This window comes from Cucurbita maxima, unplaced genomic scaffold (genome assembly GCF_002738345.1).
Source record: "Cucurbita maxima cultivar Rimu unplaced genomic scaffold, Cmax_1.0 Cma_Scf00068, whole genome shotgun sequence".
Classification (NCBI taxonomy): domain Eukaryota; kingdom Viridiplantae; phylum Streptophyta; class Magnoliopsida; order Cucurbitales; family Cucurbitaceae; genus Cucurbita; species Cucurbita maxima.
Window position 1 is genome coordinate 176,148 of NW_019272084.1, and position 22,502 is coordinate 198,649.

At 41.8% G+C, this 22,502-nt stretch overlaps 1 pseudogene; it reads left to right on the top strand.

Moving 5' to 3' along the window:
- Positions 1-17,499: 17,499 nt before the first annotated feature.
- Positions 17,500-20,672, top strand: LOC111472213 (annotated as a pseudogene).
- Positions 20,673-22,502: the final 1,830 nt, after the last annotated feature.

Sequence of the window (22,502 nt, forward strand, 5' to 3'; positions counted from 1 at the left end):
CCATTTCTCTGTGACAATACCCGTCTCCATCACACTTTCCCTTGACCGACAACTCGCACTCCTGAAAAAGGAAAACATATCAAGATTGAGTATAAAAATTATATTCAGTAAGCCACCTACTTGTAGGCTCTCTTCGCATCCTAATTCAAGAGGTTCACACGATTTCCTAATTTAGTTCGAGAACATCTGGTTCTAACCTTAGTCCCTTTGAGCTTGCCCCATGGATTTTACCGATTCATTGTCCTTTCATTAGACGCCTAAAGGTTCCTTACGCCAAGCTAATATGATCGGTATCTCTCTATGAGGTGTTACCTTTACATGGCTATCTGGGACTACATGGTATCTAGCCTAGGGGCGTGCTAAATACCCCTACGCCCATATAGTCCCCCTATGGGGGCGCGACCCAACCCGTTCCCATGCAGCTAATGGGCTGTACGACATGGGGACACATTTCCCATGCGAATGGCTAAGAGTAGTAAGGACTGATTAGGGACTCTTGGTCCTCCCACGAAGCTATAGATACTGTTCTCACACTAGTAATCTATGAACACTCCTGAGGTATTGTGTTGCTGTGGTAAACCGCTAAGTTCCTAGGAAAAAGTTAAGTCTGGCTAGTGCGACATATCGCTCCTAACAGTAATCCCCTAAGCTTATCATAGAAACGGGCTCTATCAATTAACAGAGTGTGCATGCAACCGTCTTCTAACATCATAGTATATAATTCATGGAAACTAGGCATACCGGCTCAACGGGGCGATGACCTCCATCAAGCACCCAGAGCACGAAGTTTGTGCTCAATTAAACGCATTCCAACATAAATTAAACGCATGATCATAACAATTAAAGCATCCAACAACACTCAGATAATTCACCCATTATAATCATAACAATTAATCTGACTAATAATTTACATGGAGAGCTAATCTGAAGAAAAAGTACTAGCATGCATGCAATCCAAGCGAATCCTACAAGTATTTCTTCCTAAATATCGGGTGATGACTTACCTGGTTGACGCGTGTCTTTTTGCTAGCGGTTTTTTGCCCGTGAGGTGTCCAAAAATATTTATTTCCTTAGATTAGGTCCCTATTCACGTAAAAACAGTATTATAACTGGAACTAGGACAAAAATCAGGCAAACAGAGAGCAACCGGGCCAAAACGATCATTTCACGCGCGCTCACGCGCCAGCAGTGTGCTGACCATGCGTGTGGACGTGCGCCAATCGCGGGTCGGCTGGTCTGGTTGGGCTTGGCTCAGTTCACGTTTGCGGTTCGGCTCAGCTTTGTAGGCGACACGTGTCGTTGCTTCGCTGGAGCTGCATTGCTCCAGCCGATGGTTGATGCATGTCTGGCACCTGTCACACCACCCTCTGTCGCTCGCCGGCCGACCTCTTTTTTTTTTTTTTCTTCTCTGTCCTCTGCAATCCATAACACTATCTCCTTTCTGATTTTCATATCTTTCTATCTGTAGATCGAATCGATATGATTTCTTCAGCAAAGTTCTAGATCGTGTTGCGGGCTACGTCTTAGTATTTTTTTTGTAATTTTTTTCTTGACTACCAGACGAGTTAAGAGCGTCGGAAGTTCACTCACCGTTCTTGAACGATTCTCGGATCTCCACCTTCTCGTAGCTAGTAGCTTCTTCGTTGGTCTCTCCTCTTCCTGGTTCCCGGTCGGCTGTGACTCGTATGTCCAGACAACAACTATCTATTCCTAACGAACCCATAGATTCTTCTACCACTTCCTCTAGATTGTATTCCAATTTTCTGCCCTCGAGCAACTTGACTAATAAGGGAAAAGCCCAATTTCTGTATCCAAAACGCATGACCCCGATCGATCCAACCTCTTATTTCAAAAGCCAAGGATCACGGTATGAAAAAGAGGAAGACAGCTCATTGGAAGAGAGCAGAGGTACGAGAGGAAAGGAAGACTCTTACCGTCAATTCCATTGTTCTTTGTCACGAAGGTCTAAACAGGCTAGAAACAAAATCAGATGACGATGATGGTTTGCCTAACATTCAGGGATTCCAATAAACGTGTTACCAGACCTTCCTTATCAGCGGAGATTGGGTCTGGCCAGTCCCTAGGTCTCCATTAATTGCCTCATTTGGAACTGTCAAGGGCTTGGGAACCAAAGTTCGAGCTCTCCGTGAGCTCATTCGTAAAGAAGATCCCTCCCTAGTGAAACTAAATGTAAACTGGGAATATATAAAAGTGAAAAGAATCACTCAGGTTGTTTTTAATTGCATTGCGGGGGAAGTTAGGGCTAAGTCAGGAGGGCTAGCACTCTTGTGGGAGAAGGAGGTGTTTTCAGATGGGATGGCAAGAAACTAGCTTCCCTAAGGGGGAAGGGAACGAGCAGAAGAATCAAAGTCGATCGACCACTGACTTTCATCCATCTCCAAAGCAGAAAAGGAATTGGATTTAGAGACAGGTGATGAATCAGCCACCTTCACTTTGCCTTTGGAAGTCTCCTTTTCACAGCTTATCAAGAGAACGACCACGTTTGTTATCATCCATGCGCGAGCGACTGCGCTCTCGAGAACCACCTCACCTGTTGCCGTCCACAGCCGACGACAATGCAATGAGTTGACTTCTTATCTGGGTAATCCTAGGAAAATTCCCCCCACACATCTTGTTACTCTGCCACCCACAGTAGAGCAGAATCCAGTTTTTTATACGCCTTCCATTATCCCGCCTTTCCCCGCTTGGGATTTTCTTTTTAGCCCAGTCATGAACCACCCTGGTTGGAGCCATGGTCTATCCAACAGTGCTACATATCCTCCTTGTTCTTTTTCTAAGATTGGCCTAAAGAACCACACTTTCTTTTCCGGTTAAGAAGCCTTTAGGTTGTACGTGAGCCATACCTTGAACTGTGATAGCTTAGAAAGAAAAAGGCCGATTCCTAAGATGCCCTTGTTTGAATATTGAAACCATATCCACCGTAGATTATGCATTTACTACATTCACTCCCTTAAATTGAAAGAGGAATTGCAACCTCCCGAATAATAAGAGTGAAAGAACCCGATTGGGAATTCTGAATAGTATGAAAGAGGCAAAGCGGCTGAAGATAAGGAATATAACGAAATGCAGAACAGAATAGAGGTTGCTTAGGCCCTGGCCTAGCAGAGGCCGCTCAAGAGCTAACTCTAATAAGCTACCTTAATTCAGAATTAAGAAACTGTCTTTTAGTGACTATGGGAAGGAGAAGCATTCCTAAGAGATTTATAGAGAATTTCGAATAGTTACCGTGCCTTAGGTCTACTACTAATACTAAGAATGGATCCTTCTTCAGCCATACCCATACCAATACAATAATACAATAGGTCATACTATCTAGCATAGGCAGACCAAAGATTGCACATCGCAGTCTAAGCGTGCTTGCTTTGCGCACCGGCACAGCAGAATAGGAATCCGCTGGCTAAGATGAGTGGCTCAAGGATCACTTCCTTGAGAAGGGATTCTTTATTGTAACTAAGAAATGAGAATTGTTGACCCATATGATCTCTCAACTTAAAAAAGAGGGGAGGAAACTGACAATTTCACACTTAGAGATTGAGCTCGTCAGTGATCTTTTCCATGGTGCCTAGAGAAAGCTATCACATTCGTACCCAAGGCAACGAAGTTGGCAAGCATTACTGTGATCTTGAATCACTTGCTAGGAGCTAGTCGGTACGACTCACTACTATTAGTGGGGTGGAGTCGAAGCTATGGCACCAGAAAGTTCAAAATCTTCCTTCCCGAACCACTCATGTAGTCTTCTTCCTGCCTCCCAGTTAAGGACCTATCTCGCTTTCGCTTTCCAACATTCTTTCTTCTCTATCTACCTAGATAACATCTTTTTCCCTACAAGGCACTCCCCAGCGAGCTCGAACGTCAATAGCGAGACTGATTACCAATACCGAGGAACAGCTACCCCAGCAGAACCTGCGGTTTCTCTACGAAAGCTTCGACTATTTATATATTCTATATGATCAAATATATCAAAGATACGATTGGAAGTGAATTGATAGGAAAAATTTGATTGTGTCAATAGGTTTGTAACCCTATTCCTTCGAGGAAAATGGGGCCCTTTTCTTTTTGTTTAGCCGACCTACTCGCCTTGGAAGATTTCGATTCTTTCCGCCTAGTCGGTCTATCAGTTAGTGGTAGTGGGGGAAGTCGTAGTAGTGGCCATTTTCCTTAGTCTATCAAGCCAGTCCTACATCTGCAAACAAAAGAGTGAATTACGTAAGCATAATGTCTAGTGGTCGATTCGTTCTAAGTTTTCGATTTGGCCCAAAGTGATGAATCCATCCTCCTTTACGGTAGTACCGTTGGCTTTCCCATCTCTATCTTATTAAACTAGCTATTGTTCTACCATCGTTCGAGAGTATGGTAATCCTTTGACTAACTCTAACTCCAGCTCTTAACTCCTACGTTCGTTGTATACTTGATAAAGATAAAGAGAAGTATCAAGTAGGGAGTGCTCTCTTCCTTGGTCCCCTTATCCCTCCCTGTAAACTTATCTAAAACGCTTTTCTTTCTGTCCATCTCACCTGCCTACGCCTTTCCTCTCCTTTACCGGTAAGGTTAGGTCAGCTTTTAAAGCTCACTTGGAGCTATGGTTTCATAGAAAAAGGAAAGCCCTAATAAATGGGTCTATTCCCACGAGTCCTTTCCTAGTCTTCATAAGCAGTCACGTCAATATCAGAAAGAGAAAGCATGCTTCTAGCGTTGATGTTGGAACTATAGGATAAGGATGATTGGTCTTACACCCCCGCTGGGACTTTTAGGCACATTCAACATAAGGCATTTGTAAAGGGTGGAAAAAATCAGGTGGGTGTTAGCGAATCATGACGATCTGTGAAGGTCAACAGCCATGTGGAAAGTTTGACATAGTGAAAAGGGCTTCCATTTCATTAGTTAGGACCTATTCTCAAAACCTAATGCGTCATCCTACTCTACTTGGAAAGACTTTTTTATTCTTATTGTTGCACGGCACCCATGGAGCCTTAAAACCAAGAGATTACTCCAAACACGTTAGACTATGAGTGCCAGCCAACTCACTCTATTTATGAACATAACAAGGAAAGCCTAACAAGTTGTAGGTGGTCCGATTTCTGTCAACTTCGTCCACACCTGCATGAATTTACGTATCTGTAAGCCACACATCAATCTAAGAAACCAGAGCGGGCTACTAGCGTTGACCTTGCCGAGCTAACAAGAAATGATTAGCCCCTTGGGCAAAAAGAGCACTGATAGGCATGGAGATGGCTCTTAGGAGCTTAGTTTAGAGTTCACTATCTGAAATTCAATATCCCTATCTCCTGTAAAGACTAATCACTTTCTTGAGTGGCTACTTGAATCTCAGCTTACCACCATCCTGTCAAGTGAAGAAAGATCAGACTAGAGACCAAGTGCATCGGACTGCATCTAAGGGGTTCTCTTGGTCTAACTTTCAGTCCTAGACTGTGAACCACATTCTTTGCATTCTCCGATGCCAATTGGGCTGGTTGCCCAGATAGCAGACGATCCACTACCGGATTCTGCGTATTTCTCGTTAAACACCTTGGCTCCTCAGGATGAGGGCTGACTATTAGGCATCCCTTTTTTTTAGCTAGTGACATTCCTGCGCTAGTTCAATTGTGAGTTAGAATCGATCTACTTGATTTTATGGCCTTTTCTTTTCTTTCCTGTAAAGGTTCTGAAAGTGAAGGAGTTTACCTAGTTCAATCAGTTAAAGGTTCTGAGAAGGTAATAAAGTATAAGATTCTGGTTCCGTATAGAAGCTCATAGTTTAGGAGATTCACTCTCATTCATAAGGAGTATTGATCTTGTTGAGTTGTCTTTCCTTTCAACACTTACAGTTAAAGAGATAGTGAAAGAAGGAAGAATCGTCCGTCCTGTTTACTTACCGAGTAAAAGAAGGAAAAGGGTTTGTTTCGGTTGAGTCTTTCAAGCAGAAGAAAGAAGAAGAGGTTTAGGAAAGAAAAGGTTTAAGGTGCAATTTGAGTCGAATGAATCTTGAGGGTTTACAGTTCGTGAAAGAATAAAGAACCATAACTGAAGGGAATGAGGTAATCCCAGCCTTGTTCAAGAGTGAAATCAGGGAGAGAGAGTCAATTCATTAACAACTTTACTTTACCTTGTTCAATCTTGGAGTGAAGGAGGAAAGAATTCATAGGGTTCCATCAAGTGAATGAGCTTTCCCTGATTCTCATCCAGCCGCTTGACTTACCTTGCTTGTTCAAGAGTGAAATTAGTCTAATTCATCCCCCGACTTGATTTCATGAATTTACCCTCCTGGCATTTCAATGAATTAGCTACTGCACCGAGATTACCTTCACCGGAACCTTATACTCTATGATCTGACCCTATTTACCTTATTCATTCAATCTGGAACCAAAAGAAAAGAAGAAAGAAGAATGAGACAGAACTACTGAGCTCGGGTTTCACTATTCTTGAACAGTAAGGGAAAGCATATTCAATCCTTCTTTTTCACTCTTTTCCTCGACTGTAAGAAAGATGAATGAGACAGAACTACTGACCCTTTACCTCGTTTACTTGAAGTTTCACAATTCCGTTTCCTTCACCCTCTTTTACTCTGTCTTCGTCTTCTTCCTTTCCCTCTTCGAGTAACCCTTATCAGTCAGAAAAGGAGGAAGTGTTTGACACGAGAGCTCTGGAACATGAACCAAGGTTATAGTCTTTGTTTGAAAGAAGGGAGTCAAGACTCCTGATCCTCCTTCCCCGGAACCTTTATAGAATGAAAGAAAGAGAAGCTCAATCACCTTTACGGGAGAGTCAATGAGATTAGCTACTGAACTGAAACCGGAGCCTCTATCCCCTTATACTCAATTATCGGATTGAACAGTAAACAAAGACGAAACCGAAACCCTTCACTAAAGCTCCTTCACCTATTTATTCTTTACCAACTCTTTCTCCTCTCCCTTCTTTCACTCATGTGAACTGGAACCTGATTGAACTTGGTCTCGTGGCTTCTGCCTTCACCTTCAAGTCAAGACTCAAGATGAATTATCTCCTTTACAGTGTTTTAAATCAGGGAGAGCCAATTCCTTGCAGCTCCTGAACCTTTAGAGTCTCGTCCATCCATTCATTAGCAGCTTTACCTCGACTTCTTTCTCTTTTCCTTTCTTTCATTGTAAACAAAGACTAAAGATGAAGGAGAGAGAACTACTGCCCCTAAACCTATTTATTCTTTCATTTCGCTCTTTGACTCTCCTGTAAGCAAATTCAAGGATGTTCGAAAGATGAATTAGAGTGAACTCCTATCCTCTCGCTATGGTTCGAGTGGCTTTGCTCCTTCACCTTCACCTTCTTTCACTCAGTCTCGCTCGTTCTCTTCTTTCTTTTTCTCGTTCTTTCTTCTCCTTTCATTCTCTTCTTTCTTTTTCTATTTATTCTCAATTTGCCCTTGAGAAAATCTGTAAAAGATTATAATGGAATTGATCGAGAGTCGTACTGAGACCGAGAGGAGCACTTCTCGAGGTAGCATTGCCCAGGTTGAGAAGGAATCGCTTAGGTTTCTTCGGAACAAGAAGAATAGGAATTCTTCTCTTTGATGAGAGATAACCCGGGCTTTAGACACTCGCCCTACTGGAAAGTCACCTCCTAAATCACACTGCCCACAAAAGGAAAAGCCCTTTATCTACCAACAGTAGCAAATCCTGTTCAAAGGTTGGGGGTTGCTCGAAATCTGTCAAAGACTCACTCTTACCCTGAAGATCAGACGAAGAATCGCAATCTATGGTGCGCTGTAGACTCTTTAAGGGAAGAAAAACCTTGTCTTCGGGACGAGAAAACGAAAACCATCTTTTTTCAAAAGTTTCTTCCTGTGAGTACAAGATGGCCGAGTTAGAAAGTCTTAGTGAGACACATAGTTTAATGCATGTGGATGGTTGACCGCTGCCCCCCGAAAAAGGTATACCCCATTTATTGATGGGCGAACGATGGGGATCTGATTCTCGGTCTGCTTCAGAAAGCAAAAATCAAGTCTTGTCTGAAAGAGGTAGGATTCCCGAGAAATTCTTCGATTTCCTTCCGCTTTAGTAAAAATACAAAAAAGCAAGAAAGTCAAATACAGATTGAGATGAAGAATCCTAGAAAAAAATGATCTAGCCAGAATGACCATCACACTGATTAGAATGAACGATTCATAAATATAAAGAACAAAGAACAAAATTCTATGGGGTTCGAAAGAAGAAAAATCTGAAAGGTCTGATTGCAACAAAGGGAACATAGTTTCCTCACGCCTATTTCTGAAATTCACAAAGCAGAAGAATGAATGGATGACCTTTTGAGCAGCCACAATTTAATAAGGATCGGTCTTATGATGAAACAATGAATTGAAGACGGGGGGGCCGCCTTGCACGAATTTGATTTTGGTTGGTTGGTTGGGGTCTTATTTAGTCCTCGCTGTCAGACCCTGCCTTTTTCGAAAATGGAAGTGAAGTCAGTGGTAGGGTCCGAAACCCAATATGAAAATCAGAAGAAGCTGGGCCGAATCGAATGAAATGGGTTAGAAAGATGTGGTTCCTCAAGGAAGTCCCGGACTCTTTCTGTTGGAAAGAAAATAATTAATCAGGCAATGGAATTGTGAGACCAACAATGAATAGGCTCAAGCAATGGAATTGTGAGATGAGAAGAGGAGAGAAGTAATGAGACCGAGTTTACAAAAATAGGTGAAAGAATAAATAGGTGAAGGAAAGAATATGCTCGAATTAATGTTGAGTCTTACCTTGATCTTTTTCTTTGACCTTGTTCAATCAGGTTTAGGAGTGAGAACTTCGAGGACTTAAATGTTTGGAGGAGATCTTTGAGCTTTCATAAAGCAATACTAAACAAACGGTCCATTGAGTGCCGAAAGGCTTTCAAACAAACTCAGCATCCGAATCGACTGACGAAAGAAAGTAACTTATTTGACCCTTGAAGAAGAAAAAAATTCGATACAAAAAAAGGGGAGAAAGGCTTGGTCTGTCTTTTGCCAAGTGAAATTGAAAGCTAAGCCGGGAATTCCGCATCGACAACTCAATTTGCCCGGTAAGACCAAGTCTTTCCTTGAGGAAAGAGTCAAGTCGCAAGTAGGTTTTTTTAACAAAGAAGGAATCCACAACGGAAGCCAAAGATATGCCTTCCGCACAGTTAAGCAGGTAAGCGAAGGCTCTCTCTCTCGCCCTATTGAATGAATTTTTTTTGGGGCGGAACTTGACAGCTTGAAGTTGAGAAAACTTCGATTCATCAAGAAATGCTGTTTTTTGAATTTCAATAAAATAAGGAGTCCTGAGACCTTAGCCGCCAACGCCTTGTCGACCCTCTTTTTCAATAAAAAAATCATTTCTTCAGTTGAGATATTTTTCTCAATAGGAGTGTGGATCTTCTTAGATTTGGAGATTGGAATTCGTCTTTTCTTTGTTCTGGCACGCGAGGGTAAAGTAGTCCGATGTAGAAAGAATTCTGGTTCTTTTCTTTCGAGATTGTTCCGTGGTCGCCTATTGAAACAGCGGTTTACAAGCGACCCGCCCCCTTTCTCCTCCATTGGACTGATTTCTGTAGGTCTGTTTTCCCCTGAACCTCGGTCTCGCAAGCACTAAGTTTAAGTCAGTTCTTTGACTGCGAGTGCGGGTGTGGACCAGGAAGTAAGGATGATTTTTCAATCTAGTAGAAGGAAAAGCTTTCGCATGTAGAGTCAGGCAAATTCTTTATTCTAGAACTCGCGTATAGTTTAAACCAAGGTGCTCCCATGCAAAGATTCTCGGGCAAGGCTTGAAATCAAATTTCATTCAAACGCGGGTACGAAATGGCTTAGTGAGAAGAAGGGACGGTACGCTGAAATGGTGAGTTGCGCCTACGCCTGAATTACCTACTTTTTCCAATCCTAGCTTACCATACGAGGTGCTTGGGAGACTTTACCCTTCAATGGCCTAGAACGCCAGTTCCCGAGGCAGCATGAACCCTCTTTATGAGGGGAGGGGGACAAGAAGAAGTCCACAGTATTTAACCTTAACCATCAGCTAATGGCTCCAGCCTTGGCAATTTGGCAACTTTATAACAGTTATCCATCAACTAGATGAGATTTCTGAGATGCTAGCACAATTGACCTTGAGACATCGAAAAGCCCTGACTTTAAAGTACTCATCTTACCGAACCCATAAAGACCCAAGTGCTTGGGTAAGCAAGTAGTACGTACGTCTTTCCACCGAGAAGATAGGGAGAAAAGGAAAAGCGCGCAGTCCCCTCTTTTTGCCTTCCTCGTTCCCCTGGACCTTCCTCGCAGAGTGCTTCCTCAGGGCTCGAACCTACTGCAATGCACCAACTCCTCATTGTTGGACCGAATGAGACCTCTATAGAAAGAAGCAATTTTATGGAATAATATGAACTACTTCTCACTTCGCAGACTTTCACACTCACAAGGATTGGAACCCTAGACATTGGGTAGACCGATCATGAATGATTAGTAGATTTATTAGGTAGATTCATTATTTCAGATTTGTTACATGAATGGCCATGGAGGATGTTCCAAAAGAAGTCCTATATAAGGATCACCTATGTAAAGATTTGATAATCAATTCAACTTTAGAGGAGAATACATCTCTTTCTCCAAAAAGACAGATTTGAGTGTTGAGAGAATTCTGCCCCCTTTCCATCCAAATTTGACCTTGCTCCAACAAACAAAGTGGTATCAGAGCCAAAAATCAATGGTGGGTTCCGGGAAGATGTCATTGGGTGGTGTACCGCTGCCACGTCTGGTGAAGTCAAACAACAACAATTGGATGGAGCATTCAGATGCAAGCCTTGCTCGAAGAGCAAGATGTATGGGACGTGGTTTTAGAAGGTTACACAGAACCGGAGCAAATCAAAGACATGAGAGTAAATGACATCACGAAGCAGAAAGAAGCACGGATGAAGGACAAGACCACGTTGTACTTATTATTCCAAGCGGTTGGTTTTGATGAGTAAATTTGTAGAAGATAGCCAGCAGAACATAATATGGGAAAGTCGCTCCTCTCGATCAATTCTGATTTGAAGAAATAGAAAAAGAAAGAATCTCTTTTCCTTTCACTCGGTAAAGCAGCTCTAAAGGAATTGACCGAATTTTCTTCTTGAGAAGAAATAGAAAAGAAAGAATCGAACTTCTATTTTTGTAATTCTCGAGGAGTCATCTTTGAACAAGTTTCTCTTATAAGGAAAGGTGGAAGAAAAGGCTCGGGATTGATTTAGGAGTCTTTGTGCGAGCCGATTGATGCAGATAAAGATTACAGCTTCTGAAACCAAGACTTTTGATGCCCGTCCTTCGCTTCAGGCCTGGTTAATCAGAATTCTTCTCCTGCAAAATCACAATAGAAAAAGTGGTTCTTGCATGTCTTCGGTTTCGATGAGAATGGAAAGAATTTAGCAACTCCAAAGATCTCGTCAAACAAGAGATGGAATTCCATGAAAGAATACTAGCCCAAGACCCGATCGGAGGCAAGAGCTCTTTCTTCTGACCGTCACAGTCTTTTCTTCTCCAGAGAGTCTGTCCACCTTCTTGATTTACTAGTGGAAACTGGGATTCGTAAGAACAAGGAATCGCTTTGAATGAAAATTTCTCTTTGTCAAGACCGGACTAATCTCGGAAAAGGTGGATGATTCCCCTGCCCCGAAACTGACCTCTTTGTCTCTTCCTAAAATCAAACAAGGAAACAAATCTCTTTTTTTTAGCACAAATCAAAGGAACCAATTGGATCAGAAAGAGCCGTTTTCTTTCCAATTGCTGCAGTCAGTCATCCAAGAATCAAAATCAAGTCCTTTTCAAAGAGAATGCCAAAAGAAAAAAGGAGATTTATTCTTTCTTGGAGAAGAACGGTCTTTGTTTGGCCTGAACCAACCACTTTCCGAAAACTCGGTGGTCTTTTTATCAGCCTTTGTTTGGTGAAGGGGGAGCTTGATGACATTATAGTTTGATTTGCTTTCTTAAGCGGATCCACTCACCCGAGTGCTTGCCTAAGCCCTTTGCATCTTTTTCCAGCTTGATATGGACCTGGGCCTGAGATTGTCATACCACTCGTAGGCAGGACCAAGGAAAGGGGAAATTGTCTCAATCAATGGAAAAGACCCATTTTGTGGTAGTGTCCAGGCAAGCGGTAATGCAATGAGATTAGTGTCTTTTAGGGTAACCTCTCCCATCAAAGATAGAAAATGGTGGGATTTGGTACCCTGGTGGATAAGGAACACGGTTTCATGATATGGAGGATATATGGACTGTGATAAGGTTGGATTCTTCCTTCTTTCTTTGGGGTTTTGAAACTCCGTTTTTCATCAAATTCTTCCTCAGTGACAAACTGTGCGGAAGTAGATGGACCTTCCTGAGCTGGTGCAGGTGCTCTTGCTTGTGCAGCTGGAATCTCAGTCGGAAAAGCGGGAGGTGCAGAAGTGAAAAGAGTGGAGGTAGCTATCAGTGTTTCCAGAGCAGCCAACTTCTTTTTGATACCATTCCAATTTCGGGGGCTGATAGACTACATTTCATTGGGTTTTGGGGGCAGCAATCTCGGTGGAGGAACTTTGTGCGTCAATCTCATTTTCTTGTGCCAAGGATGCCCTATTTTCGTCAATTGTTCTTCCACTCTTTATGACGGAAGAGACGTCGAGATGAATCGGTCGTAGTCATTGCGGGGAATACTCCTTCCTACTCTCCTACCCAACGTTGTTCAGGGAAGGAGCTAGCTTCAGATGATTCTGACGTAGACCTCGGTTTGGAGACTGAGTCATTTTCTGACAGGGCCGGACTCCGACTCCTTTCTTTGGGGAGAATTTGTGATCAAGGCTCCTAGCCTGGAATTCTTGAAGGATGCAGGATCACTTCCTTGTTGGGGTAGATTTTGGTCGCAAAGGCATTTGAGTCGGGGTTTGTCTCTGGGAACGAGTGACCCGCGAAGGAAAATTCTCAGTGACTTGGGCTGATGAAATGGATCATGGGAAGATTCTGTAGATGAAGGAGAAGGCTTTCCACTTTAGGATTTTTGATAGTAACTCGTAATATGGGGAACCTAACAGACAAAACAAGGAAATGAAAAAAGGGAAGCCCTTTAAAGAAGGTTGAGTGAATAGGCAGCTATTAGCCGTTACCACTCTATTCCATTCCCGACTACACAACGTTAACCCTTGCTTTGTCAATTTTGAGATGCATATGAGTCAGAAAAGAGAGCGGGATGCTTTTATGGATGGCAATTGGCTTCAAAGTCTACAGATATAAGCTTTGGAAGCGCTAGGAAAAGCTGTAACAGAACACAGGTTGAGTAGCAGATCGAAAAGAAAAAAGGTACACCCCTCTTTTTGTCCACCTTTAGAGTCAAAGGTTAGAGTATAAAGTACTCCCAACTTCCTCACCTTCTTTAGGGGAACAAAGGTTATACAACATAGAGTATGAAGTGATCCTCAACCCCTAGGTATAACCAATGTCGGTCTCTAGTTACTAGACAAGAGGGATACTAAAGTACATTTGATGCAGGACAGCGGCTAAAAGTACTCAACACCTTTTCATACTAATCATCAGTATGCTAGAGGGATACATCTAATTCATTTGATGCTGGGTAGTGGCAGGGAAATCCCATCCCAGGATAGAGCTCTATTTTATGCTGTTCTCTTGCTGTATGTCCTCAGTTTCATTTAACCAGGACATCTCCAGGAGCTATAGTCTAAAATGGAATTCTGTGTCCAGGGTAGCGACAACTGAAGACTTTCCGGGAACCCCCCAAGATTATACCTCTAAGAAGAATAGAAAAAAGGGAAGGAATGCAATGCCACTAATTCATGGTTGAAACTCTCATGAAAAGAGAAATTACATCCTGATCCAGAAGCAATAATAGAAAAAGGTTGAACAATGAGTTTGACTCTGTGTTTTTTACTACCCAAGGCTTCGATAGATTTCGAAATCGAGAAATTTCTACTGGAGTAGGTGCTATACGAGAACAATTAGCCGATCTGGATTTGCGACTTATTATAGATTATTCGTTGGTAGAATGGAAAGAATTAAGCGAAGAGGGACCTGCAGGTAATGAATGAGAAGATCGGAAAGTTGGAAGAAGAAATTTTTTTTTGGTTAGACGTATGGAATTAACTAAGCATTTTATTCGAACAAATATAGAACCCGAATGGATGGTTTTATGTCTATTACCTGTTCTTCCTCCCGAGTTGAGACGTCCTGACACAAGGTTATAATTCTAGCTCTTCTAGAGTGGTATCTCACTGATGGCTCGGGCCCTTCGGAAGGGGGCCTTCTTCGCCCTCCACCTAAGCTGCGCAGGAAAGGCACAAAGCCAATCCCAGGGAACAGTGAAGCTTCATAGGGTCGTCTCAGTAGAGTCTTTCAGTGGCATGTTTCGGTTCTCTTCCCCATTACATAGAAAAAGTGAGCCACCGGTTCAGGTACAAGATACTATCATTACTGCCTGGAAAATTAGACATCTAACCCGTAATCGTGTAGAACACCTTATTGTTCAATTTCCCTGAGGGCTGTCCCATCTACCCTTTATGCTTCCTTTCTTTAGGATTGATTATAAATTCTAAAGCATTACTTGTATTCAACCCCATTCTTAGCTCTTGGTGCATGCTTTAGCCAATCGAAGCATATAGATCCGTAAATAGCTTTCTTGAGCTTGCATACCAACAAACAAGTTATAGGATTCCTAGGAGAAGATCAGCCTGGAGTTAGAGGAGGCTGAATAGAAAGATATTCTTGCGGTTCCCCGCTTCCCTTATCTTGTTGAAAGGCATTCTTCACGTCAAGTTGATTGAAATCAGGGCATTTTGATTGCAGCCAAGGCAAGAATGCCACGAATGGTGTTTTAGCGGGCAAATCTTTCCCCTATCTTTTAAGGGGGTCGACTCAAGATTTTGGAAGGAATCCTTTAGCTAGCTTTGTATCTCTGACGCGAGCCATATGCTTTATGCTTGATCTTGTAAATCTACTTGCAGCCAATGGCTTGTTTTCGGCAATAAGACTCAGTTCAGTCTTCTTTCTTCTTTTTTTCCTTCTTCCTGCATAGCATCTCTCAAGAATGATTTCAGGTTGAAGCAAATGATTCAGGGTGAATGAGAAGATTGAACTGACATGAGGTAAGCTCTCTTGGGAAAAACTCTTTCTAAAGACTCAAATTCTGCAATAGGAAAGGTCGAGAGGATCGACGAACCTGAGAGAGGGATCCAGAATCTGAGGAAGCGATTGGAAGGGAAGCAACTAGTCCCGACTACTGATCTTCTAGATTAGTCCTAGCCTGATCTAACTTGTATAATTGATACTACTAGGAATGAGGGCGATCGTACTTGTTCAATTTATCTCTTTCAACCTGGATACCATGAGGCGGGCCTTGGAAAGTTTTAATAAAAGCAGTAGGGATTCGCAAATCCTCCAGACGTAGAGCACGCACAACCTTGAATCTAAAAACATTACCCACAATGGAAGTAAACATGTTAAGTTGCTTTCCCTATGTTTCCTTATGTTTTCAATAAAACCTTCTCGTAAAAGTATTTTAACAATGTTTTTGGTGATGTTAGTAGATGGTATTCGAACCATTTCTTTTCTATTCATGTCAGCATTGCGAATAGAGGTTATTATGTTAGCAATAGTGTCCTTACCCATGATAAACGAAAATTATTGGATACTTTTCATTTTGATCTAATCAACATGCTTTTTTTTATTAATTTATTAAATAGTTATTAATTTTAAAAGGTATATAGGTGATACACAATCTACTAATTAATTTCATTCAAATACTATAACTATCTCACAGTCTCATCTTATAATACTTCAGGTGCTAATGAAATTATTTTAGTGAAATTTTACTGTCTCAATTCTCGGGAAATCACACCAAAAATTCGAGTTCCTTTTGGATTTCCTTCTTGATCAATAACAACTGCAGCATTGTCATCATATCGTATTATCATACCATTTTCTCGTTTGAGTTCTTTACAAGTACGTACAATTACAGTTCTGATCACTTATGATCTTTTTAGAGGTGTATTTGGGACGACTTTCTTGATTACAGCAACAATAATGTCACCAATATGAGCATATCGTTGTTTACTAGCCCCTATGATTCAAATACACATCAATTCTCGGGCTCCGCTGTTATCTGCTACATTCAAAAGGGTTTGAGGTTGAATCATATTATTTTGGAATCTTTTCTTTCAATGCAAAGGGCAAAGTAAAAAAAAACAGAAAGCTTCAATTGTTTTTTTTTCATCTCAAACAGTTCCACCCTCGCTCGGGAAATGAAATAAACAATAGGCAGAGGTGAATGAGTTTACAGTTCAATCCGTCTCATGAATAAGGAATGGTTACAGGAGAGTCAAAGAGTGAAAGGTGAACAATCACTGACTGTTCAGTCTCATTCTTCTTGAGTCTTGACTGATTGTGAAAGATCATTTTGTCTTGCTTTGCACCCAGACAAAAAAGGTGAGTGCCGGTGAAGGAAGCTGCAAGGATGATTAGAGATAGAAGCACCACTGTTGCCGGTGAGTAAACCAAGAGTGGGCATTTGACCTCTTTTACCTGTGAATCTGAAGAAGTACTGAATCTCAGTGGAGATCGTCCCAGTCTTGATGATGCAATGTATATGACCCAACCCAATTTATCCAAGACTTGCTTAGGAAAGGCCACACACATTAACATTACTTCAAATGGTTTTCAGTATGGGGTCTTTGTTGCAGTTGGTATCAGACATGGTTGAAGCTTGTTAACCAAGACCAGTCTTCCATTTTTGATATCGGTGGAATTACACCTTTCAACAAACCTCAACGAAGAAGTTGTGTTTCCTTTAATATAGTTTTTTATAACTATTCCTCTGTAATGCCCGAAAATGAAGAGGAGACTGCTCTTATCATTCATTCTCATTTTGACCGTTATGCACTTATTTCTGCTTCTTTACTTGTTGTATCATTTTTATATAGTCTCCTTATTGTTAAGACTCTTTTTGATTGAATAGTGTGAAACTGTATTAACGCTCACACCCCTACCAGTGCCTGAGCCCTTGGGGTGGAATCAAGCTAGCCCAGATATAGTCTTTCAGTTCCTTGATGAATGAAGTAAAAGAACTTGGGATCGTCGATCTCTTCCTTCAAGATTGAGATGAGTCGATGGTGTGAAAACACTTCCTCATGTCGAATTCCAAAAATCAGCGAGAGGTTCTCCACTCTTCTTTGATCCGTCTTAGGGCCGAGTGGCGGCCTCGCCCCGAGTGGAAGTGCGATGTGTCTGGAAACTCGGGAACGTAAATGGATTCGAGTACCATCCTGATCGCCTCTTTCATGATCTTTTCTATAGGTCGAACTAGTGTGAGTGGTCTAAACTTTGACCCTTCTTTCTTTCTTCATATTGTAAAGGGGAGCAAAGCCCCTTTTTTGCTTCCTCTATTGATAGATCAAGGACCCTCAGCTCAGTCTTTTTGGTTCTTGAGAATGGTCGCCACCTCTCCTAGGACCAGAATGATTATCCCTGCCCGATGGGTCTACATCCATCCCTGAATCTCGTCGGGTACTATTCACTTCCTCGCCATTCTTGTAACCGTCACCTGTAATCCGCACAGATGTGTCCGCACCCCTTTGAGTGGACGAGAAAGAAAGGAGATTTCTCGGAGCAACCCCCCAGGTTCTAGACCCAGGAGTCAACTTTCCTATATGAGCATTTGGTACATGTATCAGTCCGTGAAAGAGTGAAAGGGGCACCACTACTGAGGATCTCACCCCTAATCTTAGATAGGTCGTCTGAGGGTTCGCCGCGGTTCATTGCTGTGCTTACACACTAGGCTACCCTTCTCAAAAAGCTCTGTGGGACGACCTACCACTAGTCTTTGGCCAGAGGGGTTTATTGCACAAAAATACCGAGACGCAGGCCCTAAAAGAGGGAAGCCCAACGAATCTCAGATGCAAAGCCCCGCACCTCATTAAGATCATATTGTCATACTCTCCAAAAATAAAAATAAAAAGAGCAGACCCCATTGAAGATGAAAGTGAAGTACAACAAGGCCATTTTTGTCCATCGCCCTTCTCACAAAGCCGTACGTGGACGTTACCGCTCATACAGCTCCCAGCCAGCAAGAAGTTAGCCTTCCTCTACAAAGAATGGAAGTGTAAATGAATTAACATCAAATAAAGGAATTCGCTTTTTCTTTTCAGCAAGCCACATCTCAGATACGGGGCATCCCTTTCACAAAAACCTATGGATCCATCCCAGCACCTTGTGATCTTTGAGAAGATCATTACGAGCCCTCTTCCTATCGATAAAGCAGCTTCGTTCCTCTCCGATCCATAATCTTTTATCTTTTCTTTCCTCTCCATCAATGTTTTTATAGATTGAGAAAAATCCATGGTGGATTAGGACGAGAATGAATTCGGGTATCCAGGCAGGACATACTCATCATAGAGCTTCTGCTCTCCTTTGGGGAAGAGTTTATATATATATATATATATATATATATATATATATCTCGAGAGGTGAGAAGAGGCAATGGAATTATGAGACGAGAAGAGGGTAGCCCTCTGACCAATTTCTCGGAATCTGAGGAAGATCTAACCCTGAACAAGAAGAAGCAGCTCTCGATGTGATATCCTCAGGAAAAGAAAGAAGAGGAATTGGATGCCCCAGAGCAGCAGCCCCCGGATAATCCTTAAAAAACACACACACACACACACCTCTTTTTCACTAATAAAGCCGGACACAAACAAAAGAAAGAAGAAAAGGGCCATGATGATGATCCTATTTGAGTTTTCGACCCAATTGATGCGCTCCTAGCTCGCCTACATACCAGAAAAAGAAAAAGAATCTCTATATTACTTTGATCAAAGAATCCTTGGTTTGACCGACGGACTACGTGGGAAATACGAGATCTAGGCAAGCCGCTACATCTTTTCCCCTTGCCCTTGAACGATAGAAGAACTACTGAGATTCTCTTAGATAGCGGTCGCATCTATGGTCAATCAATAGGTTTGCAGATCTATTCTTCTATACTACAAGAAATCGCCATCTCGTAGTACCACCACGACACCGATTCTCGTTCTTTTTCTGAGCCCTCCATGTCGGCCGTGACTTCGACTTTAAGTATGATTAATGAGTGGAAAGATCTTTATAGAAGTTCCTTGTCCGATCCAACCAAAAAGTTAGTATCTCAAAAATCAATCATATATATTAGGGGTAGAACTGCGAGTTTTTTCAGATAAGACTTCCCCCTATCCGAATCTCGCGAGTGACTAAGCTCGAGACGAGGCATAACGGGCGAATCGACTACAACTCATCTATAAAGAACTCTTCTTTTTTCGGTCTATTTGCATTACACTTTTACCGTACTAGCTAGTAAGAAGGTGTTCCAGAAAGGGGACGAAACCCGTCTAAGATCCTGTGTGCTGGCTTAGTAGCGCGTAAACAGAAGACGTAGCCTAAGCTACACTCAATATTCAACCAACCTATGATCTATCCATTTATTCTTTCAACTTACTATCAATCCACCATGTCTTAGGTTCTCGTTGCGGGAGATCTTAGAACGTGCCCTATGAATGCGCATACAAATAGGGTCACTATTCGCCTACTACTAATTTAAGTAAAGGCAGAGAGTGGATTCTAGATTATATCAGTCGGGTAGGCTGGACTAGGGTTCTAGAAAAATCTCTACGAATTCTTCTTTGCAAGAGACATCCCTCGGTGGTTTAGTGATGTGCGAGCCTTGCTGGGATCTACAAATCGAATAATTAGTTTACAAGAAAGACGTAGGGGTCTTGTTTTCTCAGATTCCTGCTTCTGACATTGAGGCTTTGACCTGGATTGAAGGAGGTAAAAGAAAAGAAAAGTAGCTCTTTCCTAAACCTTGGCTTCTCTCCTGAACCGGAACCTCTATGACCTGACCCTATTTACCTTATTCATTCAATCCTGAACCTGTCGGACTCACTGCTGAGCTCAATCACTACTGAACCTATTTATTCTTTTCCTTCTTTCACTCTTGAACAAGGTAAGTCAAGCGTCTGGATAGAAGGTCAAGCTACAGAACCGAAACCCATTTATTCTTTCACCTATTGATTCTTTCTCATTCCCTTCGTTTACTTTATTCTCAAACCTGGAGGCTCGGCTGATTGACAATCCTGTAGGCTCATCTTGTATACAAATTCAGGGAGTCCCAGGTCCTGCATCCACCAAGAACATTTCTTCCCTTAAGCGTAAAACATCAGATTGTAAGGTGTTTCCACTACATAAGAAAAAATTCAAATTAGATCTTGGAAATGAACGACTCAAATAGATGCTCATCATAAGCTTTTTTTTCCTCCTCTTCCTATTGATCAGAAGCATCCAGCAGCGTCATGCCAGTCGAAAGAGTTGAGCTACTAAGCTAAGTGTTGGGGAACTTGGTAGAAGCTATTTGCCGCTTCCTCCTCTAACGGCTACACAATAGCTCCCCCCTATCTCGAATGAGAAATGAGTCTTTTACCCTCCACAAGAAGAAATCCGAAAGGCATTTTCAATTCCTCAGGCCTTTTTGTTTGAGCAGGGGGCTCCGAGTCTTGTGTTGACAAAGATCAGGATCCTCGATCTCTTCCTGAAATTGATCAACGTTCTCTCGAGATTCAGGAATTTCCCACGCTACCCCTCATCCATTAGTGCATCCATTAAGTCAGAAATGCAGTATTCAGAACCTGGTAAACCAAAGCCTTACTAGATAGATAGAATAGAACTAGAGTAGATAGGGAGCAAAGAGGAACGAAGCAGCTTGACTTGACTGAGAGTTTACGAGGGGAAGGAAATGGAATTCTGAGACCATAAAGAATAGGTGAAGGAGAAAACAAACTGAGTGAAAGAAGTCCAGGAGAGAAGCCTATTTACCGAGTTCAAGAAGGGGCAGGAGAAAGACTACTACTATCTATTTACTGAGTGAAAGAAAAGAGAGGAAAGAAAAGCAAAGAGAAGAGACCGAGTTCAATCAAACACCTATTCTATTTACCTAGTATCAATCAAACACCTATTATATTTACCTAGTAAAAGAGTGAAAGAAGGTTCAGGATCAGATCAAGAATGAATCTTGAGGATTGACTTTCAACACTTTCAGGTTCAGGGGAAGAGAAAGAATAGTTCAACCCTCGTTTAAGAGTGAAAGAAGGATTAGATCAAGAATTAATTGAGAGTATTTCTCTTTTAAAGTTTAAGAATAAATAAGAAAATGAGTGAAGGATAGATAATTAATGAGTCTTGAAAGCAGAATCAAAGGAAAGAAAAGAGAAGAGACCGGCCAATAGTTCAACCTGAGTGAAAGAGTTCAATCTATCTGGTTCAGGAGAAGATCAAGAATGAATCTTTCGTCTTTCCTTGAAACACTTCCTCCCTTCTTTCTTTGTTCCTATTCCAGAGTGCAAGGATAATTATTGTTGAGTCTTGACTTGATTCATAAGGAGAAGAGAACGAATGAATCTTTCTTACAGGAGAGTACTAAAGTGAAATCAGGGACAAGTTCAGGAGAGAAGCCAGGTTACGGTTCAGTAGCAGGAGAAAGAAGAATAAGTAGCTCAACTGTAAAGGGAATAGAGTCAAAGGTTCCTCAAATAGCTTGCTTTACCTCCTTCATTCAATAAGGAAAGGGAACAGAGGGAATACTGGTTTCGGTTCATGAGTTGATCTTTCATTTGAAAGAGTCTTGAAAGCAAGAGAAAGAGAGGGTCAGGTTCAGGTAATATCGGGGCAAGGGCGCAGGTTCATGAGCAAATCCGTCTTTCATTCTCTTCTTCTTTCAATTAATTTTGTAAAGGTGAAGGAGATTGATAAAGGTTCTGGTTTAGGTAATACAGGTTACGGAGCTTAGCTGCTCAGGGAATAGAGGTTCATGCGGGAGCTTGCTTCTTTTCTTTTACCGTAGAGTCTCATTCATCTTTCATTTCGGCTTTCCCTTGGTTACAGTTTTTGAATAAATAGGTTCAGGTTCAGAGTGTCTCATTAATCTTTCATCTTCTTTCTTTCTTGCCTTCCTGTTTAGTCGCTGCAAGGAATTGACTCTAATTTAAAGGGTCTGGTTTCACTATCTCTTTCATTTACTGTACCGTAAAGGACTGATTCTTCCTTTTTCATTCCCTACTCGTCAGGTTCTGGTTCTCAAGAGAAAGACTACTAGTTGCCGATTACCGAGAGTTGAGTCTTTCAAAACAAAGTGCAGCTAATTCATTTCTTCTTTCACTGTAAACTCGGATAGTCAAAGGTTCGTTCATCAGTAGTTCAGGATTGAATGACTCTCCTCTCCAGTTTCCCTTCTTTATTATTCGAGAATAAGGAACAATCACTGACAGGAATAGAGGTTAATTAGTTTCGGTTGTCTCATTAATATTTCTTACAGGCAGGAGAAAGCTTAAAAGAGTGAAAGAAGAATAGCCCGTCCTGGTTTCTTCAGTAGTTCAGGCAATGGAATTGTTCAACCGACAGGTGAATGAGTTTACCCAGTGAAAGACAGAAGAGGAATCGGAGAAAGAACCAAAGAAACAAACACCTCTTTACATCCCCGAAAGGT